Source organism: Panthera uncia, chromosome B1, assembly GCF_023721935.1.
Source record: "Panthera uncia isolate 11264 chromosome B1, Puncia_PCG_1.0, whole genome shotgun sequence".
In the NCBI taxonomy this organism is placed as follows: Eukaryota; Metazoa; Chordata; class Mammalia; order Carnivora; family Felidae; genus Panthera; species Panthera uncia.
The window spans coordinates 32673944-32696727 of NC_064811.1; the positions used below are offsets into that span (position 1 = coordinate 32673944).

General features: G+C 38.1%; 1 protein-coding gene across 11 annotated transcripts in view; it reads left to right on the top strand.

Annotated features, from left to right (window-relative positions):
- The first annotated feature begins 4634 nt into the window (after nucleotides 1–4634).
- N4BP2 (NEDD4 binding protein 2) overlaps nucleotides 4635–22784 on the top strand; it is a 154218-nt gene continuing 136068 nt past the window's right edge. For all 11 annotated transcript variants that reach the window (XM_049631898.1, XM_049631899.1, XM_049631891.1 and 8 more), the window contains exons 1-2: nucleotides 4635–4721; nucleotides 12922–13018. The gene's annotated coding sequence lies outside the window, so the exon portion shown is untranslated. The remainder of the gene's footprint in view (nucleotides 4722–12921; nucleotides 13019–22784) is intronic.

The following is a 22784-nucleotide window of genomic DNA, read 5'->3' on the forward strand; positions in this document are numbered from 1 at the left end:
TTATTTATTTTTGAGACAGAGAGAGACAGAGCATGAACGGGGGAGGGGCAGAGAGAGAGGGAGACACAGAATCGGAAACAGGCTCCAGGCTCCGAGCCATCAGCCCAGAGCCTGACGCGGGGCTCGAACTCACGGACCGTGAGATCGTGACCTGGCTGAAGTCGGACGCTTAACCGACTGCGCCACCCAGGCGCCCCTGTTTGCTTTTGTTTTTAATGCTCTCTTTGCCAATCCCATCTCCACCCTTCTCTGTCAAGTTTGGAGACTGCCTCACGCCTGCCTACCCATTTATGGAGAAATTGGGTAAAATGAAGATAAAATTTTCAAGAGCATTCCTCAGTGTTTCTAGGCTTTCAGTCTATTTGAAGTCCATTTCTGTAGGGTTAATGACAGGATTTGGAAGCGTGGGCTAAGGAGTTGGGATTTTATCTTCAAACATAAATGAGTGTTTCTTCACAAATGTGATATAAAATCCTGGGTCCTGAGATACTCTCCGTGGATAAAGATTTTTGGTCAAGTAAGTTTGGAACTACGTAATACTATTCCTCTCCTTTATAATGCATATTGTCATATTAAAAACTCATGAGAATTTATTCAAAGGAAAAGCAGAGTACAATGAGAAGCCTTCTAGTTTAAAAGAAATGTATAATTTATTTACCCTTCATTTACATAGTTTCTTACAGTTTGAGAAAAGCCAATAGAAATAGTGGGGAGCTGTGAACTTTCTGAAACATAGATTTGTTTCTCGTGAAGTTTTCACTCAGCCTGGAATGCCATCCATTCTCCTTATTTTTTCTTGTTTTAGTTTGCTTGTTTTTGTTGTTTGCTTGCTTATTTTTTGTATTGTTTGGTTTTCCAGTAGGTTGACTTTTTTCTCCTCTTCGTTCTGCCCCTCCCCCCTTCCTGAGGTATAATAGATACAATTATATATACTTATGTGTACAAGATAATATATATTGTGAAATGATTAACACATCTGCTACCTTACATGGTTATCTTGTGGGTGTATATGTATCTCTATAGAAAACTTAAGATCTAGTCTCTTAGCAAAGTTCAATTCTCCAATGTTATCTCCTCTTGGTAGATGTTCTTAGTATTCTATTCATTCCCTCAGGGTATTTATTTCCTCATTAAACATTTTTTTTTTAAACAGCACTTTATACCTGCCTCTTACAGATAAATAACTGCAAAAAAATTATTCTTCTTCCTGACTGAGTCCACTAACATCTGTAAGTAATAACTACCATCTATTGGGCTTTTACTTTTACATGCTTTTATTAATCAAAAAGTAGGTATAATGAATGCATTTGAGAGATGAGAGAACTGGGTTTTAGAGGGCTTAAAGCAATTTTCCCAAAGTCACAGGGTTTGCAGTTCTTGTTGAGTACGGTAAAGCAATCCTTTATAAAGATAAGCTCATTGATACTTATTTACTTTCGATAATAGCAATATTACCCACTATCCAGTTTCTACCAGATTCAGAATTGAAAAGCACAGGAGTTCCAGCATATGTTGGTCCTACTTTCTTTTACTAAAGTTCTTGCAACAATGCTATTCTAAGTTTAATTGGGAATGAAAACAAGTATTTATTAGCTATTATGTAGAGGAAGAAAAAAATCCCGAGACAGATTTTCTTTGATTTGCCATATGCTGTGTTACAGAGTAATGCTCACTCATTCTTTCACTCAGCAAATATCCATAGAGTATTTATTTTGTACAAGGCTCTGCATTTGGCAGTGAGGAATAAAGATTGAATGGGTTATGGAACTTATCTTCAAGGAACTGATGAACTACTATGGGAAATTATAAATATGTAAGTAATTATAATTAAGTGGAATGCTCTGAGTCAAAATCAAAGTATAGGAATGTGAAGGCAGAGATTATTTTTGATTGGGAGGAAATCATACTTACGTTCTAAACATAAATATAAACAAACAAGCAGGTTTAGAATTTAGCCATTAAGCAGGCCAAACATGGCTTTAGACAAATATAAAAGATTTATTTATGATGCATTGGTCATTCTATGTATAAAAACTTAAGACATTTTCTAAAACAGAAACTTTATCATTTCCTTAAAGGCCAGTCTTTCATATGAAGAAACAACAGGGTTCATCTTATTTAAAGTGTTAGGTTGTAGGCATTTTATCATTCTTCAGGTTCATCTGACAGTTCAGAGAATTAAATATTTTAACATAATTAATTTTAATGTACCAATTGGAAGATTACAGAGAGCAGAATGTGATCAGGAATAGCACTTTGGTATTTAAGGTATATCAAGATACTTATCATTCAAAGATTCTTAAATTTCTTCTTTGAAATTGAAAGGTATATGATCTTGAATGAGAATGAGCATGATAAACAATCTATTTATCCAAAGTTTTATCCAATGCTGATGTCTCATCCTTTGAAAGATGTGTTGTTCTTTTCCTATTGGTTTAGAATTTAAACCAATAAGGAAGGAGATAAATTTTATAACTATTCACAAAGGCAGGCTGGCTTTGTGAGTGTTGAGTAAAGATTGTTCTGTTCTTTGAGTCTGATTTTCAGAACTTTGTAATATCAATGCTTTCCTTTTACTGGAGTAGTAAGCATTTGTTTCTAAAAAATTCAGGCTGGCCGATGTCTTGGCTTGAAAAATATTTTCCAATGTTAAGAACACTTTCTTATTGTTCAGACAAGATGCGATGAATCTTTAACAATGTTCAAAGGAAAATCAAAAATTTAAATGTCTGCTTTTATTATCGTGGTGACATATATCATACGAACAAAATTGATATTAATTTGCTAGATTTGTTTGAAGTTGATAATTACTAGGGTTCTTTCATTTCTAAAGTGGCATATATCACTGTTATTAGTCTTTTTTAATGGCTGTTCAGAGGCAGAGTTAATGTTAGGTTCTCAGCAACAGCTGTTTATAGCTTGAGATTCTATGTACTTGATTAAAATGTTTGCTGTTTTGAAATTTAATAAAAGCATTAATAAAGATTTTTGTTGTAATTTTCTTAACACTGGGACTCAAGGATCTCTAATACAAAAAAACATATAAAAGGAAAAATCCTTTTTTTTCCTTTGTATTTTTGTGTGTAGTTGGCTTCATTAGAAAATTTACCATCCGAGGTCTCTGCTCAAATATTTGAGTCTAAAAAAAACCCATTAGAATGTTCCCATTGAGTGTGAGTATTTAGACTCAGATGAAGATAAAAATCCACTTGAACTGTTCCCAAATTTCCACTCAGTTTAAAGCAATTACTACAACATTGACAGTCTCTTCGATGCAAAGGAATACTTTGTCACGAGGCTATTTTGTTTCCCTATGAAAAATAATGAAGGTGGAATAAAAAGTAACTGCAAAGGGAGTCGAACAGAGGGAAAACACATGGATAAGCAAAACCACCACCAGAAAGCAAGGGTAAAAAAAATCGTGTACCTTAAAACATTGAACATTACACGTCAGAACACAGAAGAAACAAACCAAAGAAAGCAGAGTTTACGGGGGAAAATGGAGCAGGCGTAGGAGACGAGCAGTGATCGAAAAAGGAAAGAAAGCCTCTTGCTTTTTCTCGGCACCTGAAAACTGAAGCTCTAACTGGAGGGCAAAGGTCAGGGCCTGCAGTTCTGCATCGCAAACAAGCCCACGTTTTGGTGCTTCCGCTAGCGCGTTCAGACAGACGTCGGGCAGAGCAGGTTGGGGGCCGGCAGTCTCAGTCCGGGCGGAGGCCGCCGTCGACCTCTTTGTCTCCCGGCTGCGAGGGGGCCGGTGGGCCCTGAAACCTTCGCGGGCAGCGCCGCGCGCGCATGGGTGGCGTTCACGCGCCCGTCGCCCTACACGCCCCGAGTCAACAGCCCAGTTAGGGAACGCCGAGGCGGTCTGGCTCGCCGCGCGGTCCCTCCCAACTTGCCGCTGGGACCCGCGCCTTGACTGGCCCGCCCCGGCTCTCGTTTCCTCCCCCGCCTCGACCAGCGAGTACGACCTTGTGTTTCTGTTTTGCCTTTTAGGTTGGGAGAGTGAAGAGGGCGAGAGACTACTGTGGTTTACCGCGCCCTTTTACTTCGGCAAAGGGGCCCCTTATTGATACGTTCACGGGCTCAAAACAGCTCCCGCCTTCTCCGAAAACCCGCCACACTGAAAAGGGCTTGCTCCTCCATGTGACCACTACGACCAGGGAAGGGGGGGAAACAGGATTTCGGGCGAGCTTTTTGGTAGTGGGGATGGCGGTGGAGAGACGGGTCCGATGCGGCAGAACCGGCCAGGCCGGGACTCACTCTAGGAGTGTGAGAGGCGGGAGCGCCCGCGGGCCGGGTCCCCGGAGCCGGCCCCGCGGGGCGGGCCGACGCGCCATGGCGGAGCTCGGGGACGAACCAGAGGTCGCGCCGGGGAGCTGGAGAGGGTGGGGGAGGCGGAGGGCGGCGAGCCACCTGAGCGACGTGGCAGCCATTCCCTACTCCCCGAGACCCCTCCTCCCCATTCGGCCGCCCACCCGCCCTCTCGCGGCTGGCTGCTGCGAGGCTGCTCTTCCCCGGCCGGACAGAGAGCGGCAGTGTCTCCCCGCCCGGCGCTCGCGGCGCGTCTCCCCCCCCGCGGTCGCCGCTGCTCGCCAGCCCTGCGCCGCGCCGGAGAGCGCAGTGGCGGCGGCGGGAAAGGGCTGCGGACCCGCGGCGCCGCGTCGCGCACTCGACGACGCGGCCCCGGCCTCGACGCCCTCCACCCGCTCCCGGAGCAGGTAAAAGCGGCGGGTGGTAGGCGGGGTGGCGGGTCCGGGAGGGAAGGGACCCTGGGACCCCGAGCCGAAGCGGAGGGCCTGAGGCAGCGGCGGGCGGCGTTGCCACCGAAACCTAAATCCCCGGACGTGGTGGGCCAGCCCGGGCCACTTCCAGCCCGGCCCGCGGGCCTGGCCGCCTGGACGGAGGGGAAGTGAGGCGTCGGCGAGAGGCGGGCTCTGGCACGCCGCCCGAGGCCGGGCGAAGGCGGGGGCCGCGGCCCCTTCCTCGGCCTCTCACTCTCGGGCGGGCCTCCAGGCCCCAGACACACCCCTCTCGACCCCCCCAGGCTTCGTCGGTTCCCGCCGGGACTTGACCTCTTGCCCCTTCGAGCGCCTTCGGCGTTTCCCAGGCGGAGCGTTCTTGGAACTTTGGGCCACCCTCTAGAGCACGTAGTCTTAGCAAAGCCGTTTATTTACTCACTTCTTCATATTCAAAGACAGCCTCTCGCTCCACGCGTTCCGATTTTGGATACTGTGCAGAGACATCCCCAGTCCCTGGTATTTGTGCCCCTTTGACCCTCGTCCGCACCCCCCTCCCCCACCGCAACTTTGATCCTCACTGGGACCCTTCTTAAACCCTGCTGTCAACCGGACCCTCTCCGAGATACCTATTTGGAAATCTGTCTTTGATAAAGGGAGTCATCTGACCGGGACAGTTTATACCGTAGGCTCTTTTGGTTAAAACAGTCCTTACCCCCCCCCCTCCCCCCGGCTCCCCCGTCCCCGAGAGCTAGAGTAATAAAGTGTAGATGCCAGATGCTAGATCACGCTTGGTGTTGGCTTTAAAGAATCTTCCTTTCGGCAACAGTCTTTAGAACTAGGATCTGATATTTGTGGCAGGGACAGGTTTGTACACATTCTCGCCATGCAGTGGTTGTAATGTCTCCATAGCACAGTTCCGACTTGAAGGCAGGATTGGCTGGTTTTTCTACTCGATATCTTTAAGCCAATCAAGAAGCGCTGCTTGCCTGGAGACTGGTTAACTCAGAAAAGGTGGGGATTGGTTGAGCGCAGGGAAGAAAATCCTGGAGATCAACCTGGTCTCTCACCGAAAACAATGATTTGCAGCCGCCTCTTTTTTCTCACTTTAAAAAAAAATGTCTTTTCATTCTAATATCAGTCTTTTGTTCCGTTTTTATTATTTCTATGGTTTTTCTCTCAAACACCCAGCTGTTTTGTAACTTGTTTTAACCATCATTCAGTTTTCAATGAAAGAACCCTTGCACGCTTTAAGAAATGTAAACGTCATGCGTTTTGTGTTTTGATAATCGCGTGGTTCAGTTTTCTAACATTGCTCATTTTTAAAGGTCAGAAATTAAATCAACAATTTTTTAGTTCCTAAGCTAGATAGAGCCTTTATTAATTTAAGCGACTGTGCCTGGATGGGGGGGGGGGGGCTGCGGTGCTGGAAATGGTGGGAAGAATAGGAAAGAAATGGCTGCTTTTGTACAAGGAGGCTACAGTTTAGTTCATGAAAAAGACTAATGAACAATTAAAAAAAAAAAAAAACAGTTCAAAATCCCAGTGCAGAAACCCAGCATACAGTACTGAGGAATGTCAGTTTGTGTACCTGTTGACTTTAATAACTTTGAAGGGAAGAGTAAAGAGAACCACGTATTGGACTGCATACAAAAAGTACGCTTAAGTTATTACAAGAGTATTTTTTCTTTATTGAAGGAGGCATAGTATCGTGTACACAGTAGAGAGTAAATAAATATCAGCGTAGGTGCATATTTTTTAACAGTATCTGAGGATTTTCCTTCTTTTAAAATCTCCTTTTCCATGAGAGACTCTTAAAAACTGAGAACAAATAGGGTTGATGGGGGCTGGGAGGGAGAGGAGGGTGGGTTAGGGGTATTGAGGAGGGCACCTTTTGGGATGAGCACTGGGTGTTGTATGGAAACCAATTTGACAATAAATTTCATATATTGAAAAAAATAATTACTGATAAAAAAAATCTCCTTTTCTGTCTTCACGATTATTATTCCATGGTTTTGCATGTCTTTTAATATGCAAAGCAGTAACCATGTATTAGTCAATGTGAATTTTAGAAAACGGCTGTCATCTTTGCCTTCCTTCCCTTCAGCTTTTTATATGCAGACTCATGGTGTAAGTCTTGTGAAGAATAAGGCAGGCCAAATATTGAATCTTAACAGATCTCTATTAAATGCCTTTAGAAGCAGTTTTATTAAGAATTAAAGAAGAGATTGAACATTTTAATGTTTGTTTATTTTTGAGAGACAGAGCACGAGTGGGGAAGGGGCAGAGACAGAGAGGGAGACATAGAATCCGAAACAGGCTCCAGGCTCTCAGCTGCCAGCACAGAGACCGCCTCGGGGGTCGAACTCATGAACCAAACCATGAGATCATGACCCGAGCTGCAGTTGGACGCTCAACCGACTGAGCCACCCAGGTGCCCCAAGAGAGTGAGCATTTAAAAAAATATTTACCATGCCTACCATTGAATTAGCCGAAAGTCATTATCAGCCTTATCACCTTCATCCTCATAGTAATAAAAATGGCTACCACATATCTAAGAGTGTATATGTATATGCCCGGCACTGTTTTAAGCACTTTACGTATGCTACTATGTTTAATTCTCACAGTTGTATGAGATTTGCACTGTTATTCATACTGTTTCACAAATGAGTAAACAGAAAACATGAGAAATGTGAAGAATGTTGTCCAACATTACCCAATTGGTATTTGGTAGAGCCAGGATTCAGGCAAACCTGAATCTTTGTGACCTGAAACTTTACTCTTAACATATTCTTTTTGTGGCCCTCTGAAACAAAACCTTTGATATCAAGTAAATCATGACATTTCCAAATATCTATCATTCATCCCATCAGTTATAAGATGGGATGTTTTATGTACCTCTATGAAATTAAAACAAAAAACAGCTCCAGGTAGCGGTGATGTATCATTGATTTTAGGATGTATCGTTACTGCAGAAATGTAAAAATATGTCTTAAAATTGTTGAAATAAGATATATTGGTTTGTCACATAAACATTTTTTCCCTTTACATTATAGTGAGTAGTTCACTTTGCTTTTAAAATATAGACAGATGATAACATTACTCTGAATTTTGGTTTTAACTACCCTCCTACCCACTGTACTATAGTTTTAAAATATGTCTAGATTGGGCAGGCTGTTGGAAGAATCTAAGCCTTGTCTTCCAGAAATTATTTCATTAGTACATCTGGATTCAGGTTAATGAATTTGTGCTATCCAAATTCACATAACTTCAAGAATTTAAAAAAAACAAACAAACACCACCAACATTTCATTAATTTCCGTGGGGGAAGAAAGTGGCTAGGCCAGCTAGGTTTTTATGACCATCAGTGGAATTACTGGCTGGAAGAACCCATATGTTGCACTTGGCTGAGCACTGGTTCTGGGTGTACCAGTTTCACTAAACCTCATTAGACTGATGGTGGACACTTTTTCTAAACATGGATTGTTCATGTCCTTTGATTACCTAATAGGTCTATTTCTCTTAAAATTTTGAGAATGGTCCAAATATATGGTTTTTAGTGTTTTTTTTTCTTTTTTTTAATTTACATCCAAATTAGTTAGCATATAGTGCAACAGTGATTTCAGGAGTAGATTCCTTAATGCCCCTTACCCATTTAGCTCATCCCCCCTCCCACAATCCTTCCAGTAACCCTCTGTTTTCTGTCCATATTTATGAGTCTCTTCTGTTTTGTCCCCCTCCCTGTTTTTATATTATTTTTGCTTCCCTTCCCTTATGTTCATCTGTTCTGTTTCTTAAAGGTCTCATATGAGTGAAGTCATACGATATTTGTCTTTCTCCAACTGACTAATTTTGCTTAGCATAATACCCTCTAGTTCCATCCACGTAGTTACAAGTGGCAAGATTTCATTCTTTTTGATTGCTGAGTAATACTCCATTGTATATATATACCACATCTTCTTTATAGTGTTTTTTCTTAAAAATCTTTTTCTTGCTGTTTCTGGTTACTTTTATTTGTCTGAGGTTTAAAATGTTCATCCATGAATCCGTTGTTCTTTTCCTTTGTCATTGCTTCATATTTCCAAATTAAGAAAATTCATTGTTCTACGGATGTGATAATCAGTTTTTTCTAATATTTTTTTAAGTTTATTTTATTAAATAATCTCTGTGCCCAATGTGGGGCTCAAAATCATGACCTCGAGATGAAGAGTGAGAGATCTGACTGAGCCAGCCAGGTGCCCATCTAATATTTCTAAAATTAACTTTGTAATCAGAATTTAGGATAAATTCTAAGCATAAATTCATAATTCTAAGGTGATACCACCTTAATTGTTTCAGGAATTACTATTAAATCTTTTTATCACTATTTAAAACTTTAATCTTGTTTTGGAAAGCCTATCTTGTCTCCCCCCCCCCCCCCCCGCCTTTTTTTTAAGGTGGTCATCCTGTCAGGTGTGAGGTGATATCTCATGGTTTTGATTAACATTTCCTTGATGATTAGTGATGTTGAACATCTTCGCATGTGCTTGTAGGCCATTTGTATATCAATCATCAGTGGAGAAATATCTATTCAAGTCCTTTCCCCATTTTACAATTTGAGATTTTTTTTGTTTGTTATTGACTTGTAGGAATTACTTGTACATTTTGGATATTAATACCTTATCAGATACATGGTTTGCAAATACTTTCTCCTGTTTTGTAGATTTGCCTTTTCACTCTGTGGATTGTTTCCTTTGCTGTGCAGAAGTTTTTAAGTTTGATGTAGTCCCATTTGTGTATTTTTGCTTTTGTCTCCTGTGCTTTTGGTGCCATATCCAAGAAGTCATTGCCAGTCTAAGGTCATGAAGTTTTCTCCTGTGTTTTTTCCTAAGAGTTTTATGGTTTCATGTTTAGGTCTTCAACTCCTTTTGAATTAATTTTTGTATATGGTGTCAGGTAAGGGTCCAAGTTCATTCTTTTGCTTGTGGATATCCAGTTTTCCAAGTACCATTTGTTGAAAAGACTATCCCCTCTTGTGTAGCCTTGGCATCCTTGTCAAAGATAACTTGACCATGTATGTGAAGATTTATTTCTGGGCTCTATATTCTGTTCCAACTGTTCTTAGGTTTCTCTCTCTCTCTCTCTCTCTCTCTCTCTCTCTCTTTTTTAATATGTTGAGAGAGAGAGAGAGAGAGTGCGAGCAGGAGAGGGACACACAGAATCTGAAACAGGCTCCAGGCTCTGAGCTGTCAGTACAGAGCCCGACACAGGGCTTGAACCCACAAGCCATGAGATCATGACTTGAGCTGAAGTCTGATGCTCAACCTACTGAGCCACCCAGGTGCCCCTGTTCTTAGGTCTCTTTATGCTGGTACCATACTGTTTTGATTACTGTAGCTTTGTTAATATGTTTTGAAATCAGGAAGTGTGAAGCCTCTAGATTTGTTTTAATTTCTCAAGGTTGTTTGGCTATTCGGAGTCCTTTTCTTCACTGAAAAAAATACATATATACAGTAAAACTTTGGTTCATGAGCATAATTAGTTCCAGAAACATGCTTGTAATCCAAAGCACTTGTATATCAAAGTGGATTTCCCCATAAGAAATAATGAGAAGTCAGATAATTCATTCCACAACCCCAAAATGTTCATATAAAAATGATTACAATACTGTAACATAGTACAAAATAATAAAGAAAATATATAAAGAAAAAAAACAACCTAAGGTAAAAGCACTTACCTTTAAAAACCTTTGTGGCTGGTATGAGGGAGACAAGAGTGAGGAAGGTTATTGTGTAGGACGACTTTCACTATCACTAATGGAATCACTGCAATCTATTGGCCCAGTGGAATCTTTCTCTTTTTGTGCAACTTTAACAAGTAACCTATCCAGTGACACTTGGTTTTTGTCTCCTTTGAGGATTTTGTGGAAATGTGACATTGCATTGTCATTAAACACATTCGTTGCTTGCACTTCTACATCCTTTTCTGATGGTGCTTTCCTACAAAATTTTGTACCATTTCTCACATTTACTCATCTCCCTAATCTCATTTGAAGTGAGATTTCATCTTTTTCTCTTCTATAGATGAGATGCTGATGCAGACTTCTTACAAATCTTGCCATTTTGGCTGCTTGGACACCTTGTTCGTTCTTCTTGATGATTTCCTTCTTAGCTTCCACCATAATCATCTCTTTCTTACTGCCTTTCTTTTCAACCTTTTTCTGCATGGGGGCCATTGTATATGCTCACACAATTGTTGACTACAGTATTAATAAACTCTTGTCATATATTGTATTTAATGTAACTGGCAATAAGGCAGCAGAGAAAAGGGTCTGTATCTGCAGGTACCCTGACCTAGAATGAAGCAAAGCATTTCTAAGCTTACTCTCAGCATGGAAAAGCAAAGGACTGTCCATAGGTGCTTTGAAGTGACAAAAGATACACTAGTGCCTATTGTAGGCACCTTGCAATGTTCTGAAAAATCATTGATTTCTGCCAAACACCATGGCCTGAGACCGAGCATCTGAGCTTGGGATCGCCCACAATCCTGCAGAGAGAGAGAGAAAGAGAGAGAAGAAGAGAGAGAAACCATCAGCATCATGTGTTACTCACACTGCAAGACATCGTATTGCAAGACATCACTCGTTTATCAAGTTAAAATTTATTAGAAGTGTTTGCTCATCTTGCAGAACACTAGCAGAGCAAGTTACTTGCAATCCAAGGTTTTACTGTATGTGTATGTATGTGTGTATATATATACATGTGTGTGTGTATACATATACATACATTTATATATATGATGATGATGATGATTTTTTGTTAGAGTAGGCTCCACTCTCAATAGGGGGCTTGAATTCATGACCCTGAGATCAAGAGTCATGATCCACTGACTGAGCTAGCCAGGAGCCCCTCCTTTTCTTAAGTTTTATCCATTAGAATTTCTTCTTTCATTTTCTTCCTTTCCTTATAGCATGATTGGATTTTTCTTCTCAGAGTACATATGGATAGATAAACAGATATAATAATATTTTTTGAGTATTATACATTTATGTTACATATGTGTATATTTTGGACTTTCCTAAATTTCATTTAAGGATTTAGCTTGAAATTTGCTCTTTTAAATTATGAGAAGACATTATCTTTAGCATATATCTTCCAGAAAAAGGATATTCTCCACTATAACTATAAAACCATTATTTCTAGCAAGATAACAATAATTCCCTAACATACTCATACCATATATTTCTTCAGTTCCCCAAACATTTTTTTTTTTTTAAATACCAAATTCACATTAAGAGCTACCCATTGCATTTAGTTATCTCTTTGAGTCTTTTTTATTGTAGCACTGCCTTTCTTACCTGTCTACACCACCCTCCCTCTCTTACCCCGTGATACAGACTTGGTAGGTCTGTTGAGAATGTCTATGTTTTTTGTATTGCTGATCATTTATTTACTCATGGTGTAGTATAACCTCTTTATACCCTGTATTTTGTATAAACTGGGTGTTAAATCTAAACGTGTTTCAGATTCAGGTTAAAGATTTTTGGAAGAATATTTTGTAATGCTTTGTACTCCTATTGTTTCATATTAAGAGGCACATAACATTTAGTTGTCCTATCATTTTGATTCTGTGTTTGATTACCAGGCTAAGGTGGTGACAACCAGATCATTTTATTGTAAAGTTATCTTTTCTTTTTTGCATCTAGTAAATCATCTGTACCTGCTACTTTGACACCAGGTAAATCACTATCAACCTTTCACCTAATGATTTTAGCCTTCATTGATGATTATTGATTCCTGTTCAGTTATTCATTATAAATATTAAAATTATATTGTTCCTTGTACATTGCTGTTGCATTGTCCTCTTCTATGAAGACTTTTCCCTTATCAGTTAGGGCTATTTGTTACCTTGAAAAAAATGTTCTTTTTGAAAAATAAATGCTTAGTTTGTTCCTTTAATATAACCATTTCCGAGTGTAGTAGTTACCTCCAGTGGTGGCAAATGAGTTTGGTCTTTTTTCTTTTTCTTCCTTTTTTTTTTTTTTTTTCTACTTTTATGGCTTTCTGTGTGGAATCTCATATATTTGTATTATAAATATTATATATGTTTTGAACTTTGATATCATTTAGGATTGTAGTTTGATATAAATTTGTCTTTATTATATATGTAAAATATGTAACTTACTATTTTTTTTTATTTATAGTAAGAAGACATGTTAGGTAATAGGAAGAGCTGTAGAGTTTGCAGATATCAACTGTGGCCTTAAAGAGCATGTTGGTAGCATCAATGCCAGGCAGATGGTAAGTATAACCAAAGTCATAGAGTATGAGTATTTTACACATAGGTTCTCAAGCCTTTTTATTTGAGTGATTAAAAAAAAAATCTCTCAGAAGGAAAATGTAGTTACAAATTTCGTTACTAGAATTTCTCGAAGAGTTTGTGGTTGCATAAAACAACTGTATTGTAGTCCTGGTTTTCCCCTTTAATGTGTGTTTTCATTTCTCTGCTTCTAAACTGCTTCTTCATATTTCATATATTGTTAGCCATCTGCATATATTATCTGTGCACCCATTTTCTGTATGGGACTATGGCTAACTGCCAGATTGAAGTATATATCATAATCTGTATAATCAAGGAACATGGCTAATGGGAAAATAAGCACATACAGATGAAAATATGTTGGTAAAACCAACAATGTGAGACTCTAAAATAACCAAGCAAGACTAGGACTGGCAGTATGTAATGAAGGATTATAGAAAGTATTGAAGAAGTCTATAGAAACACACCTTCCTGGATTCTTTAGCTAAAAGTGTATATTGTTCAGCAACTGGCTTTTTTCTTTAAGAATATGTCTAAGAGATCTTTCTGGTTTCTGCACACATATGCTTTCTTCATTCTACCTTAAATTTTATAACAATTGCCTAGTATTCTAAAAGGTGATTTTTATCATCATTTATTTAGCCATACTCTTATCCATTGATATTTAGAATGTCTTCAGTGATCAAGTATAATAGTTCTTAGGGCATAGATAAATACATTTTAAGATTATTAGTTACGTTTTCTGTAAATGCTGTCTTTTTCAGTGACACACTCTTTGGTACTTTGATGAGATTTAGTACTTATCTTACCCTTATCGCAGTAGCACACTTAAAATCATTTTGTAGGAAACTTAATCTCCAGTTAAGATGGATTGATTGGTTTTGGTAGCATTTGTTCATGAGAGAGATGTTTCTTTATTTTCTCATTTTAGAGAAAGCAAGAGCATGAGTGAGGGGGGTGGGTGGGGAGAAGGGGCACCGGGAGAGAGAGAATCTTAAGCAGATCCCACTCCTAGTGCAAGCCCGATTGATACAGGACTGGATGCCACAAGCCTGGGATCATGGCCTGGGCCAAAATCAAGAGTTGAGTTGGATGCTGAACCCACTGAGCCACCCAGGCACCCTGAGAGAGATGTTTCTTGATCTTTTTTGCTATGCTGCCATATATATTCCTTATAGAGAGATGTTTTGAGTCCTATGACTGCCATATATATTCCTTATAGAGAGATGCTTTTTTTTTAAACATTACCATTTTTTAAACATTTTATTTATTTATTTTGAAATATACAGAGAGAGGTGCGCGTGTGAGTGCACGCAAGCAGGGGAGGGACAGAGAGAGAGGGAGAGAAAGAATCCCAAGCAGGCTCTGCTCTGATAGTGGAAAGTTCAACATGGGGCTCCAACTCACAAACTGAACTCATGAACCCTGAGATCATGACCTGAGCCTGAACCAAGGACGCTTAACCTACTGAGCCACCCAGGCACCCCTAGAGAGATGCTTTTGTTTTTTCTTCCTTTTTTGATGGTTTTAAGGAGCTAAGGTGTTATTAATACATTTGATTCTTAGTATCAGTTTTCTTAGGCCTGTTCTTTGTAGATGATATTGCATATTAAATAGAATATATTTCTTGATTGTCATAGAAACTTACTATTTTCTGTTTATTTTTCTGTAAAGGTAAATTGTCTAAAATTAGTTGTCCTTATATAAATTTATTATTTATTTATAAAATGACATGGGAGTTTTTTTAGTGTCAGTATTGTGTTGATGATGTAGTTTTCAATAGGAAGGGGGTTTTTTTGAAGTGGTATTTACTGGTATATTCACTTTAATGACAGTACTGACCGTTGCCATACCATTGTTAAAGTTCATGTTCACTCTAAATATTAACCTAGAATTTTTTTTTTTTAATGTTTAAAAGAACATATACATCCTTATCTATTAAAAAAACAAACAACAAACTCGAGTTGATAAGACTTCTGCTTACCATGCTGGAATATTTTTGATGATAATCAGTGAGCAAGTATGTATTGGTTGGTTAGATTCTCTATCAGGTTAAAATTAAATAATAGAGGGAGAAGAGCTTGAAAATGTGTATATGAAATTTATATATTCATGGTCTCATTGTTAACAAAAATTTATATTATTTGTTTTTATGTTCTTCATTTGAGCCACTTCTTTCACATTTCTCCATTATATATCAAATCTTACCCATTCTTATATAGCATATCCTTTTAGAATACACTCTCTATTTAGGTCAGGTATGTATGTGAAGAAGCTACATAACCTTGTTTAAACTAGTTTATTAATAAGTCTCTCTTTATGGAAAAAGGAAGATGCATAAGATCAGTTGATAAAAATGTTGAACATTACTCAAGTGAATAAATGGGATTGAAATAATATGGATATATAAAGTAAAACTAGTATTTGGGTGGTAGTGTATGTTTTTATGTATATGATGTTCTTCACTGTATTAAATATTAGACACTTAAACTGCCTACATGTTTAGATCTTTTTCCATATAAGTAGACACAATGAAAAAAGAGGTGGAAGGGATACATGGTTTAATAGGTAGAGGAACAACTATAGAGGGAAGTCTAAGATTTAGCTTTACTAATAGTAATTGTTGTTTTTTCCCTGATTGTTAAAATACGTATATATTACAGATCATTTGGAAAATGCAAATGTAGTATGTAAAAAGAGTAGCATGTTAAAAATAAAATTACTTGTAATCTCAAATTATCCAGAGATTTCTAGTCTAATATTACAGTCTGATCTAGTCCCATTAAATTATGTTAAGTTTTGTGTCTTGCCTTCTTTTCTAACATTGTCTTACAAAAAACCCTCGGGTGCCTGAGTGGCTCGGTGGGTTAAGCGTCGGACTTTGGCTCAGGTCATGATCTCATGGTTCCTGGGTTCCAGCCCTGTGTCAGGCTCTGTGCTGACAGCTCAGAGCCTGGAGCCTGCTTCGGATTCTGTGTCTCCCTCTCTCTCTGCCCCACCCCTGCTTGCGCTCTGTCTCTGTCTCTCAGAAATGAATAAAAGTTAAAAAAAAAAAAAAAAAACCAACTCTCAGTGAAATATTATCCAAAATACAGTCTTTAATGACTGTATAGATTCCATTTTAGGAATCTAAAGAGATATTGTGCTTGATACTTTTCTAGTCCTTAGTTTTCTTATTTGCAAAATAGGCATAATAATACTTACTAGTTTAAGAGTTAAGTAAATTCATGATTTAACATTCTAGCTGGCATGTGTTAAGTATTTAATAAATTATACTTACTATTACCAGAAATTATTTTATCTTTCTTTTCTCATTATTTAGTTGTTTTTTAGTTTTTCTTTGTAAAAAATTACTGTATTTTGAACATTTCTAAATAAATATCTCTGTAAATCTGATTTTTTTAATGATGAATTCCTAAAAGTGGAATTACTATATCAAAGAATATAAATACAGTTGACCCTTGAACATCACAGGTTTAAACTGCCTGGATCCATTCATGTGCAGATTTTTTACTGTTCTGTAAATGTATTTTCTCCTCTTTATATTTTTCTTAATAACATTTTCTTTTCTATAGCTTACTTTATTGTAACAAAACAGTATATAATACAAAATTTGTGTTAATTGACTATATGTTCTCAGTAAGGCTTCCAGTCAACAGTAGGCTATTAGTAGTTAAGTCAAAAGCTATATGGGGATTTTTGACTGTGTGGGTGGTCGGCCCTCCTAACCACTCCCAACGTTGTTGGGATCAGCTGTAATTTAAGATTTCTTGATACATAGTGCCAATTTGCTTTCTAGAAAGGTTATACTAGTTCATTCTTATCACAATATATGAAAATTCCTATTTCACTATAACTTTGCCAACGATGGCTATTATTATTTAAAAAATATTTTTTATCTATTAGGCAACATAATAATGCTCTCTTTTTTTAACATTAATTTATTTTTGAGAGAGAGAGCATGAGTGTGAGTGGGGGAGGGGCAGAGAGAGAGAGGGAGGCATAGAATCTGAAGCAGGCTCCAGGCTCTGAACTGTCTGCGCAGAACCTGATGTGGGACTCGAACCCGCAAACCATGAGATCATGACCTAAGCTGAAGTTGGACACTTAACCGACTGAACTACCAGGCGCCCCAATAATATTCTCTTTTAATTCCATTTTATTAATAGGGTTAAACTTTTTTTTCTTGTTGTTTAAGTAGGCTTCATGCTCAGCCCAATGTAGGGCTTGAACTCATGACCCTCAGATCAAAACCTGAGCTGAGATCAAGAGTCGGACGCTTAACTGACTGAACCACCCAGGTGCCTCAGTGCAGTTAAACTTATAAATTTTATTGAGTATTGTATTACTATTTCTTTTTAGAATCTTGTACTTATTGCTTTCCTGTTCTTCTTGTTTCTTTTTCCTTACCTTAATCCTTCACTTATCTAGCAGAAGTTTATTGAGTGCTTACTATGTGCTAGACATTGTTTTGGTATTGATATGTAGTTTTGGTACTTATTTAGTTTAGTGATAGCAATGCAAAAGTAAACAGAATTGGCAATAACATTTGCCTTCAAAGAGTTCACTTTCTAGCGTTAGGGTATACAGACGTTAAACAAAATGAACATCTAAATTATAGAGTGATAATGAAAGGGAGATGGAGAGAACGTGTGTGTGCACAGTTTTATGTAGGGTGGTTAGGTCACTGCAAAAGTGCCTTAAGTAAAGTCTTGTAAGAAATGAGTCAGGAGGGGCGCCTGGGTGGCTCAGTCAGTTGAGCTGCCGACTTTGGCTCAGGTCATGATCTCTCTGTACGTGGGTTCTAGCCCTGCGTCGGGCTCTGTGCTGACAGCTCAGGGCCTGGACCTACTTTGGATTCTGTGTCTTCATCTCTCTCTCTGCCCCTTCCCTGCCCAAACTCTGTTTCTCTCTGTCTCAAAAATAAATAAACGTTAACAAAAAAAAATTTCCAAAGAAATGAGTCAGATATCTAGGGAAAGTGCATTTCAGGCTACAAATTAAGTATAAGGGCAGTGAAGCAGGAGAATACTGGGTGAATTTAAGAAAGAGCAAGAGGGAGAGTAGCAAGAAATGATTGGGAAGAGTTATTAGGGAACCAGACTGTTTAGTATCTTAAATAAGCTATTTTAAGAACTTGAGCTTTTACTCCATATGAAATGCAGAGATTTTGGAGGTTTTAAAGTAAACCTTTGACTTAGGATCTACTGATTCAACATAGTCCCTGTCAATATACCATCCGGTTTCTTTGCAGAAATCGATAAACTAACTCTGAATTTCACATGGAAAGGCAAGGGGCCCAGAATAGTCAAAAGTCTTGGAAAAGAAGAGCAAAATTTGGAGACTTACTTTTCCTGATATTAAAAGTTACTACAAATCAACATGATACGATACTGGCATAAGAGTAGACATAAAGATCAGTGAAATAGAATTGAGAGTCCAGCAATAAACCCTTACACTTACAGCCAATTGATTTTTTTTTTTTTTTAAATTTTATTTATTTTTGGGACAGAGAGAGACAGAGCATGAACGGGGGAGGGGCAGAGAGAGAGGGAGACACAGAATCAGAAACAGGCTCCAGGCTCCGAGCAGTCAGCCCAGAGCCCGACGCGGGGCTCGAACTCACGGACCGCGAGATCGTGACCTGGCTGAAGTCGGACGCTTAACCGACCGCGCCACCCAGGCGCCCCCAGCCAATTGATTTTTGACAAGGGTGCCAAGACCATTCAGTGGAGAAAGAATAGTCTTTTTTTTTTAATTAAAAAAATTTTCCTTTAATGTTTATTTATTTTTGAGAGAGAGAGAGAGAGATAGAGGATAAACAGGGGAGGGGCAGAGGGAGAGAGGAAGACACAGAGTCTGAAGTAGGCTCCAGGCTCTGAGCTCGCAGATCAGAGCCTGATGCGGGGCTTGGACTCACAAACCTGAACTGAAGTCGGATACTTAACCGACTGAGCCACCCAGGCACCCTAGAAATAACAGTCTTTTTCAACAAATGGTACTGGGACAATTGGATATCTACATGGAAAAGAATTAGCTTGGACCCCTGTCTCACACCATATACAACAATTAAATCCAAATGGATTAAAGACCTAAATGTAAAAGCTAAAACTGTAAATCTTTTTGAGGAAAACATTGGCATAAATCTTTGTGACCTTGGCTTTAGCAGTGGTTTCTTAGGACACCAAAAGTTTAAGTGACAAAAAACCACACCTAATGATGGTCAACAACATTAGTCATTAGGGAAATGCAGTCAAAACTATAATGAGATACTGTTAGGATGGCCATAATCAAAAAGATGGAGAATAATAGGTATTGATGAAGATACAGAGAAATGGGGACCTTATACATTGCTGGTGGAAATTGAAAATGGTGCGGTCCCTTTGGATAATAGTCTTACAGTTACTCAAATGTTAAACAGAGAGTTGTCATATGACATGAATATATTTTGAATTTAGAACTGGCAAGATTTGCTGAGTGATCACATGAAGTATGAAGGAAAGAGGAGGCAAAAATGAGTTTTTTGGCCTCAGCAACTGGAAATTGCCATTGGCTGAGATTGAGAAGACTGTAGTTAGGACAGGTCTGCAGTGGAAGATCCAAGCCATGAGACTAGGTGAGACTAGGTGAGGTCACCAAAGAAGTAGGTAATTCAGGGAAAAGAAGAGAAAAGAAGAGAACCTAGGGGTAAGTCCTGGAACACTTCATTTTTTCCAAGTTGAGTGGTGGGAAAATTCTAATAGTGGCCCTGTTCTTAAAAGAAGATAATGTCCTTAGCGTGTTCTGTGGAGGAGGGATATATCAGCTCTGTAAATGCTGCTGATAGGTCTAGACCATTAGCTTTAATTTTTATTTTCTTTTTTTAATTTTAATTTTTTTTTAAAGTTTATTTATTTACTTGGGAAAGAGACAGCACGAGTAGGGGAGGGGCAGAGACGGAGAGAGAGAATCCTGAGCAGGCTCCATGCTGCCAGTGCAGAGCCCAGCATGGGGCTTGAACTGGAGAAACTGTTGAGATAATGACCTGAGCTGTAACCAAGAATCGGAGGCTTAACCATCTGAGCCACCCAGCCACCCCAGATTTAATTTTTATTTTCTAATTGCTTGTGTAGATAAATACAGTCCAGCAATCTTGTTAAATTATCTGGGTATCCCAAAAGATAATTTGTACACTCAGTTGTATTGTTTGTGAATAATGATAGTTCTATTTCTTTTTTTCTAATCCTTACAACTTTTATTTCCTTTTTAAGTCTTAATGCACTGGCTATGACCTCTGGCACAGTGTGGCACTATAGAATAAAAATGATGATAGCAGTCATCTTGTCTTATTTTTGATTGCAGAAGGTGAACTTTCAGCATTTCATAATTATGAGTTGTGGGTTTTTTTTGTAAATGCGTGCAGTTTCTAATTTGTGTAGAGTTTTTATCATGAGTGGATGTTGACTTTTTTCAAATATTTTTTCCGCATACGTTGAGTTGATTAGATGACTTTTCTTTATTTTGGTAATGTCAGGAATTGCATTGATTAATTTTAAAGTATTAAAACAAGTTTTGTAATCTAAAAATAAGTTCAGGTTAGTTGTGATACATTACTTTTATAATATAATTTTTATATTTTGTATGATAGCACTCATAATTTATGTATTACTTAAATACTTTGCTTAGGAATTTTGCATGTAATTTCTTTTTCTTTATTAAAAACACTTTTTTTTTTAATGTTTGTTTTATTTTTTGAGAGAGGGAGAGAGCACAAACAGAGGAGGGGCAGAGAGAGAGGGAGACTGAAGCAGGCTTCAGGCTCTCTGAGCTGTCATAGGGTTGACATAGGGCTCGAACATAGAGACTGACATAGGGCTCAAACTCATGAACCTGATCATGACCTGAGCTGAAATCAGACGCTTAACTGACTGAGCCACCCAGGTGCCCCTGCATCTATTTGCATGAGTGAAATAGGCCTGTAATTTTTTTCATGTAATATCCTTGTAAGGTTTTGGTATCTGGATTATGTTGACCTCATAAAATGCGTTGGGAAGTTTTTTTCCTAGTCTCTAGAAGAGTTTAAGATTGGTATTAGAGATGATTTAGTGGAATTTACTTATGAAGCCACCTAGACCTAGGGTTTTCTTTGTGGGAAGGTTTTAAGTCATTCCATTTCTTTAATAGATACAGGACTGTCAGATCTTGTTATATCAGATATAGTATGATGTGTATTTAAAAAAATATGTGCATTTCACTTGAAGTTTAAAATGTATTGGCATAAAATTATTTATGGTATCTTGTTATCTGTCTTTTTAAAATATGTCTGTGGACTAGATAATGATGTCCCTTTTTTCATTTTTGATACTGGTTATTTGTGCCTTCTCTTTTTTGATCATGCCAGGGATTTGTCATTATTTATGTATTATTTTTTTTAATTTATTTTGAGATAGAGAGTTCCAGGTGGGGAGGGGGAGAGAAAGAAAGAGAGAATCCCAAGCAGGCTCTGCACTGTCAGTGCAGAGCCCAGAGCTCCATGTGGGGCTCAAACTCAGGAACCATGAGATCATGACCTGAGCGGAACTCAGATGCTTAACCGACAGAGCCACCCAGGCATTCCAGGGATGTGTCATTCTTAACAGTGTTTTTTTAAAAAAATTGTTTAAATTTGAAAGAACTGTGTTTTGACATTTTTGATCCCCTTTACTGCGTATTTGTTTTCTATTTTGTATTTGCTATTTGTTACTTCCTTTCTAGTTTCTTTGGGTTTGATTCACTATTTTTTCCCCCAACTGCTTATTAAATGCTTAGATGGTTGGTTTTTCAGCCTTTTTTTTTCTAACATATGCGCTTGTATGCATCTTTTACTGTGCATGATTTTAATTGTATCTCACGAAGCTTGGATATATATTTTTATTTGGTTAAAATATTTTCTAAATAATATTAATTTTAGTTATTAGTTATTTTAAATTAATGTTAACATTTCACTAATTAGCATAGTGGAATTCTTTGACTCAACTGTAGAAGTGTAGTTCTTAATTTTGAAACAATTGTGTTTTCTAGTTATATTTTAGTTACTCATTTCTAGTATAATTGCTTATGTATTTGAAAATAAAGTATATTTTGTGGTTATTCGGTCCATTGTTGTATAGATATTAAGTTAAGTTATATAGTGCATGGCTCAAATCTTCTATGTCCTTATTGCTCCTTTTTTTTTCTTTTTGTTGGGGGTGCTCCTTTTTCTAATAGCTATAGAGGGAGCGGTTTTACAAGCTGAATGCAAACTTAGAATCACTACATCTTCCTGCTGAATTGGACTTTTTATCATTGACTTTTATCATTGACAAGTATGTCAATGGTGATTTAGATAAGAGCAATTTTATTTTATTTTTTTTGAAAACAAGTTAATATTTGACATAAAAAGTACAACATAAATCAAAATCAGGTGGAAAATCAGAACCTTACTGGGCTTCCTTTTCACTTACTTTAGTAAGTTAGAATGGCTTGTAGTTGAAATGAATATGGGAGAATGTACCAGAACCTTTTGGTTGCTTAGATTTCTAAGACTCTTTTTTTCCCTTTTTAAAATTTTTGTATTTTTTTCCAAGTATAATTAACATGTGATGTTATATTAGTTTCAGGTATATAATATAATGATTTAACAATTCTGTGTATTTCTCAGTGCTCATTAAGATAAGTATACTCTTAATCCTCTTTATTTCACCCGTCCCCCTACTCACCTTCCCTCTGGCAACCACCAGTTTGTTCTGT